Source organism: Nanorana parkeri, unplaced genomic scaffold (genome assembly GCF_000935625.1).
Source record: "Nanorana parkeri isolate BGI_ZX_2015 unplaced genomic scaffold, ASM93562v1 scaffold387, whole genome shotgun sequence".
NCBI lineage: Eukaryota > Metazoa > Chordata > Amphibia > Anura > Dicroglossidae > Nanorana > Nanorana parkeri.
This window is the reverse complement of record NW_017306655.1, coordinates 669,515-676,819: the sequence shown is the minus strand read 5'-3', so window position 1 is coordinate 676,819 and position 7,305 is coordinate 669,515. Positions and strand designations below refer to the sequence as shown.

The 7,305-nt window shown below is 43.6% G+C and overlaps 1 long non-coding RNA gene across 1 annotated transcript in view; it reads right to left on the bottom strand.

The window, feature by feature from the left end:
- LOC108789325 overlaps positions 1-7,086 on the bottom strand; it is a 13,407-nt gene extending 6,321 nt beyond the window's left edge. Inside the window, exon 1 of the long non-coding RNA XR_001941392.1 lies at positions 7,045-7,086. This is a non-coding gene — a long non-coding RNA (uncharacterized LOC108789325). The remainder of the gene's footprint in view (positions 1-7,044) is intronic.
- Between the last annotated feature and the right edge of the window lie 219 nt (positions 7,087-7,305).

Sequence of the window (7,305 nt, the reverse complement as noted above, 5' to 3'; positions counted from 1 at the left end):
TAAAAATAAATTAGTACTGTATTATAGGTACGGAGGTGAGATGCTCGGCCAACACAGACATTAATTAGACACTTCCAGAGGTGCAAAGAAAGAGGGAGCTGTGCTAGGGAACTGAATAGACACATTTTCCAGAAACTTCATGAAGTTACAGAGGCCACCTACATTTGCAATTGTTTTTTGTCAGCTACCTGTAGGAACTTTACAACTATCCATCTGAATGCATCTAATGCCTTCATAAATGTTTGAGAAATTTAGATGCCATATTGGTTATTTGGAAGGGTTCAAAAAACTAATTTTGGAGGTCCATACATTTTTGGAATTTGATTTTCCCTACCACTATAGTTATTCAGACACCTTTGTCACTTTCTGGGATTTTGATTAAGAGCTCAGGGTGTTTAATTACCAATCTATTGTACAAACTAAAAATAGAAATACTGTTCTGCATCATATAATTGCTCATCCAATGCTTCTAACTGATTTTACCTTATTTTCCAATTATTCAAAGTATTCAAAGACTATTTTGGATTTAATTTAATACACGGAGAGAACAAATGATTACTCTGATATGGAACAAATTTGCAACACAGGGATAGCCCAGTGAGGTTCAACAAAGACAAGACGAGAAGGTTCTTGAACCACCACATTCAGAATAAAACTCCGGACAAAACTTTTTCTTCTGTGTGTCCTCAATGGGCAGATGCACTCTCACTTCCTGCTCTGATGAAAAGGGGTCAGAGGTGCAGTAATTGAGTCACAGACAAAAAATAAAATCTTCTCGATGTTTTAACCCTTGTGAAACCATTTCCTTGTCTGCAGAGATAAATAAACCACAGATATTATTTATGGAGACATCAGGGTTCTGTTAGATCCCTAATGTCTTCCCTGCCCTCTGCTACAGATGATCAAGCTTTTCAGTCAGGATTTTGACACTGTCTGGGTTCACACTCTGATGAGAGCATTGGGTAAACATCTGCCATCCGGACACTCTTTGTTGTGGTCCTGAAAGTCCGGCGGGGGAATTGTGGGCGGCACCACACCAGTCATGTAAAAGTGAGCGGACGGCTGTACAGCCCCCCAAATAGTACTTTAAGATTAGTAACATTTTTAATATCTCCTTAAGAACAGAATAACTAGACAAGTTTTGGTGAGCTAAAAAGTACTAAAAAGCTGCTCGATTAAAGGAAAACTGCACTATGGATCAAAAATTAGTATAGCATAGAACATTGCCGCACAAGCCATTTTTTAATTTATTGTTATTGAAAACCCTCCTTGTATTCATACTTTATTGAGGTGTGTTAGGGAGTTTTGGGAGGTTAGTGATACATATTTTTGGAATGGGATATACCTGCTATTGATGCAGAGGCTTACTGCAGGTGAGTATTAGATTAGTGTTGGACCCAGGGGGTTCAGTGTTTTAGGGGTTAGGTGGTGGTTAGTTCAGCATTAAGGGTTCAATGTAAGGTTACGTGAACCCTTGTTTGGGGAGATTAAGCGCTATGGGAGCTAAGTGTGTATGTAATATCTCCTTAAGAACAGAACAAATAGACAGGTTATGGTGAGCTAAAAAGTACTAAAAAGCTGCTCGCTTAAAGGAGAACTATGGGGTTAGGGCTTTTCCTCATAGTTCTCCTTAGGGTAACGGGAGGACACAAACTAGTGTCCTCCCGTCACCCTAAGCTCAGTATACTGAGACGCCGCAGCTGAAGCGGATCCCAACAATTATGTCTGGATCCGCCCGGCTGCGTAAATGACAGCTGGCTCTGCCTATCTAGAGGCAGAGCCAGCATATACCCGCTCCCTCCCCATTCGTCCTGCCAGTCAGCGCTGGAGGATCGGAGCGGGGAGGGGGGAATCCAGTCCCTCCCTTGTCACGGCAGAGAGCCGTGACAGGATCGAGAAGTGAGCGAACGCCGGTATGTGTTCGCTCACTTCCCGATCTACTGAGCCGACCTGTGACAGTTTCATTGTCACAGGTCGACTAGAACTATGAGGATGAGTGAAAAGCACTCACCTCATAGTTCTCCTTTAAAGGAAAACTGCACTATTGATAAAAAAATAGTATAGCATAGAAAATTGCTGCACAATCCATTTTGTAATTTAATGTTATTGAAAATGACCTTTCTATTTCGGTCAGAGCCGCTGTCATTTTCTAAAATTGTTTTAAAAAATTCAATGCAATATGGTAACCTGAATTGCTGTTGGTGTATGAAATGCCCCCAAAAAATGTTGTTTCCTGCTTCTGTAATTGGCTCACTGATTTTCTCAGATGTCTGCACGCAAGTATCTTTTTAGGGATACCCTGCCAAAGAAATTTCATTAACTACTTCTAAACGTATGCAGATACTTAAGCTTTCCTCATTAGAATACTGAAAGTGTACCAAGTGGTTACAATAAACCAGAGGTATGAAAAAAAATTAAACGATAAAGATAATATACAGCAAATGTTAAAATGTAAAAGAATAAGCAAAAGACCATATACTTTGCAGAAACTAGGCAACAAAAAATGGAGCAACATTTTCTGATTTTGCAGTGAGTAAATGTTTGACTTTATAGCGGAACTAAAGTCTGTAAATAAAAAAAATGCTAGAGGGTTTTTGGCAAAAGACACATCCAAATGTGTTAATTATGTGCACAGCTGTGGCCCCAGCACAGTGTAGTGTACAATCCTGGCTCATTCCAGCTCATGTAAGGTGCAAAAAATGGAGCCAGGTTTCAGGACAATGCAACTTCTGTGCACAAGTGCAGGAGTACATCATCATTGGCAACTGGCTACCCTATGGCTGGAAAGGAGTGATGCCGGTCACAGTAAGAGTCACAAGTAGGTAAGGATGCCATGGTGTCTAAGTATTCTATGGCAAGAGCCACTCTCTCCCTAAACCCCCTCCACCGACTGCGGAGCTGATTCCAAAAACGTCTTTTTGCATAATTGCATAATTGCACGTTAATACTACATTACCAATGAAGAAGTGTGCCCCATCTCTGCCCACTGCAGCGTTCGTTAAATCTCTTGGTTTCAGTCAGTCTGCACTGTCCTGTTGGCACTGAACATTCGGTGCTAAGATTTCAATTTCCAGCTGCAGAACGCTGATCACAGTGAATTGCTTACTGTACCTTATCCTTTATTAAGAGAAAGCCTTGCATTATTTTCAGTAAATGCAAGGCATTCTGTGATTGGAGGAGGATGACATCTGCACCTCCTCCAATCAGAGAACTTGGAGGAGGTTTACTGCAGGTAAATACTTTGTATCAGAGTTGGGCCAAGTGGGTTCATTGTTGGGCCAAGGGGGTATTAGTGTTGGGCCAAGGGGGTTCAGTGTTTTAGGGGTTAAGTGGTGGAAAGTTTAGCATTAAGGGTTCAATTTAAGGTTACGTGTTAAAGAAGATTAAGTGCTATGGGACACTTTAAAAGCTAAGTGTGTATGTTTCAGGTTTCAGTGTTTAACTGTTAGTGTATCACTAGTAGGGATGCACTGATACCAAATTTTTGGTATCGCTTACGAGTATCAATATTTATACTTCGGTACTCGCCAATACCAAGAACCGATACTGGTACTTCTACTAGCATGGAGCCTGCTTCCCGGGTAATAACACTTCCCGGCCAATCAGCATCTAGCTGGCCAAACAGTAGGAGGCCGGGCACCGGGTAAGGACTCGCCGCCCTGCTTCCTGATAGGTCGGGGAGCCGGCTCCATGTTCCCTTGTGTCATTCCCGGTCAGAGGATCTCCTTCTGACCAGAATCTCCTTCTGACCAGAAGTTCCGGTATCGGGGGTAAGTATTGGAACATTTGGGCGAGTATGAGTACTCGCTTAAATACTTAGGGGTCTATTCACTAAGCTGCCGAGGGCAGCCGAGTGAAAGACCGATCTGAAGTGAAGTGAGCCAAACACTGTTCGGCTATTCACTTCAGGCTGGTACGGCTGATTTCAGCCGTACATCGGCTGATTTCAGCCGTACATCGGCTTGCTTCGCGTGGCTTCGGGTCGGCCGAACATTCTCAGCCGAGCCGATGCATATGCGTTCGGCTCGGCTGAGCCGCTCGGCCATGATCGGGAGCTGTACGGGCTATTGTGAATAGCCCGTACAGCACCCCTTCGGTTCTACTGAACCGAAGGGGTCCTGGGGCTTAAAGCTAGCCGAAGGATCGGCCGAAGCTACGGCCAGATCTATCGGCAGCTTCGTGAATAGACCCCTTAGTATCGGCACTGATACTAGTATCGGGCCATCCCTAATCACTAGGAAAGTTGTTGTTTTTTGGGTAGAGTGGGGAAGGGTTGCTATTTGTATCCCTATTTAAGAGATTTGCTACTCTATTTGTACTGATGACATTGGGGACTAAGAAAGAAAATGCTAAATTTTAGAGCTGTCCTCAGAATAAGGTGAGGGAAATCTTCCAATGGAGACAGAAGTCTAAAGGTGCCCATACACTGCTCGATTCTCGTACGAGAAATCCCGCGATCGTACGAGAATCGAGCAGTGTGAACTAAGACGTGCGACCGTTTCTACTATACGGTCGCGCGTCTTTTGTCGAGCCAACATGCTCGAAAACCCGGCGAGAATCGTACGATTCTCGGCGGGTTTCTAGCCTGCTCGCCCGATAGCTGCGGAACAGGCCGGTGTGCGCACGCGCACACTGCCCGTTCTGCATTGCCGTCATCGGAAGCCCGCCCCTCAGCGGGGCGGGCTTTCGATGATCGCAAGTACGATCTGCCCGTCCAAGGTGGGCAGATCGTACGGGCTTTCAAGAAGCATACGACCATCGCAAGACAAAAGTCTTGCGATGGTCGTAAGGTGTATGGGCACCTTAAGAGGAGGCTTCCATTCACTTCCATTGATTTCCTCTAACTTTCTGTTGCATTTCAGGGACAGGAGTTTTCACCCTTCCCTACTCTATTCAAAACAAAACAAAAAGTAAAAAAAAAGCCCCAGACACAGCCACAGCTTGACAGAATGTCCCTGCTGCCACGCTGCTGCCCACCAGAACAAAACAGTACGACTCCAGCCTGACTCATGCCCACAAACAGAGGGAGTGGTACAGCCAGGGAGGGGGACCTTGCAGAGTGACAGCGGGAGGCTTGGTGCCACCTGGGAAATTTTCTGCATTTCCCCGGGACCCAGCACTAGGACACAGACAGGGCCAGCCAGGCAAACTAGTTCCTCTGTCAGGCAAAGGCAGAGTGATCTCTGCCAGACAGATAAATTAAAGTTCCAGCCAGCATGTGACATCATTTAAAGCTGTGCCTGCTGCTGGAGTCTCCAGTTCAGATGTAAATGCCTCTGTTCTCTGTACTGATGCTCTGCCAGTGCCACCAATAGAAAGGGGGGGGGAGATTAAAGTAGTATTAAACTCTCAAACTTTTCTACAAAAATGAATCCAGATCAAACAAATATACATTACCCAGCAAAGTATTTCTGACGCTGCAAAGGAAAGATAGCACCTTAAAACAGGATATCAGGGCCATTCCTCAGGGGTCCAGCTGATTCTGCAGGGAACTAAAACTTTTAAACATCCATCTGAAATAGCTTAAAAACCTTTTGACTTTAATATCTCTTTAATGAACAATACTAGTGAATCCCCAAACAATACCTGTTTAAGGACTCAATAAACATATACCACGTATGCATATACAGTGGACTTTCAACTGTGATCAGCTGTGGTCATTTTGATTAGCTCAGCATGAAAGGGGCTGGAAGCCCCTTTCATGCTGAGCTAATCAAAATGACCACAGCTGATCACAGTTGAAAGTAATATGGCTTTGTGTGCCATTTGAGAAGGCGATTAGCTACACCTGATTGAGTTTACAAGTAATTTTTAGGAGGGGGTGATGCTTTTTCCAAGTCTGTCAATCTGTTTTTTAATTTTCTTCTGACATGTTGGTGTTATATATCTTTCACTTGGATGTTATAGGTTGCTAAGTTGCACTGACTAAATACAGCTGGATAAAACAAAAACTGTGTCTGTCTGTCTTCCAGTGGCGGACCTAAGGAACAAAGGGCCCTGGTGCAAGATTTTTTTTTGGGCCCCCCTCCCCCCAAAAAAACACAAACACAGCGCTCTCCTCCCGCAGCGCTCGGCCGGCTGTCACTTTCTCTCCTCCCCGCTGGGACACATTTAGCATTTAGCCAAAAGTGCCATTTCCGGCCGATATCTTTTGGCGGCTGATATATCGGTGCAACCCTAAGATTTACAGCAATGCAGAATGGCACTGCCAATTTTTAAAGGGGGGGGGGGGGATTCTTTTCTATACCCACTGTAAATGTAGCCACTGTAGTGCTCAGCATGTGGGCTTAACATGTGAGCTGCAGCGCTATTGGTAACCAGGCAGGCTAATTTGAAGGAATATGGCTCTTTGGCTACCCAATAGCTATGTTGCGGATGTCCCAGACCCACTTATTTGGCAATAAATGTCCTAGGCACACAGCGAGTAGTTCTTGTCCTCTGGATATTCAGAATGATGGGTGCCAGTCACTTTTCTTTAAATATTAACGGGTTTTATTGCACCAGTGCATGGAGAAATAAGAAGGCGGACTGTAGGGAGATAAGGATACTTTTAGATTCTACTTGAATCACAGTTCTTGGTCTCCTGCTTGTCTTCCTAACTTTCTGGGTCTCTCACAGAGCTATTCTAGTGGTCTCATACAATTCAAATGGCTCATTCACAACTGGGGTTCTTTTTTTTTCTATCATTTAGAGAAGGTGTATCTCATCAGCGGAGACACATTCAGCAATAAACAGTGGTTCTAATCATTCCACACCACACCACCTAAAACTAAAAAAATGGTATGGCTATACACACGTTTTAAATACAAGGACAATTATGGAAAATGAATTCTCCCTGCCACCCACTATACATTTCTGAAGTTGTATAACATGTGTTAGATAGTTTATACATTTAGCACTGTGCTAAAATAACATGCTGTAGCCTTTCTGCAATGAACGTTTTGTTAAATGAAAACTGTAAGTGTTACAATACACAGTCATGTATGCTTTTTTTCTGCATTATCACCTTGATCCTATTTCTGCTACTTGAAGCAAAAGTCTTACCTGGATCGTCAGAATAAAAGTGGCTAACTTTCTGATAAGCTGATGAAGTAGAATAGGATGTCTCTACTTTACGCATCCAAAATCCTACACAGCCAAGTAAATGTTCTAGTTTGACCTAGAAACATATTATGCAGATATTGTCCAAATTAAACAACTGTTGGCAAAGTTTGAAAGTCATAAGCTACTTCCTTTTGGGTTGCCTAATTTAAACCCATGTGATTCCAACATCCTTTTAGGGGAGCCAGTGCAAGTTATGTTTTT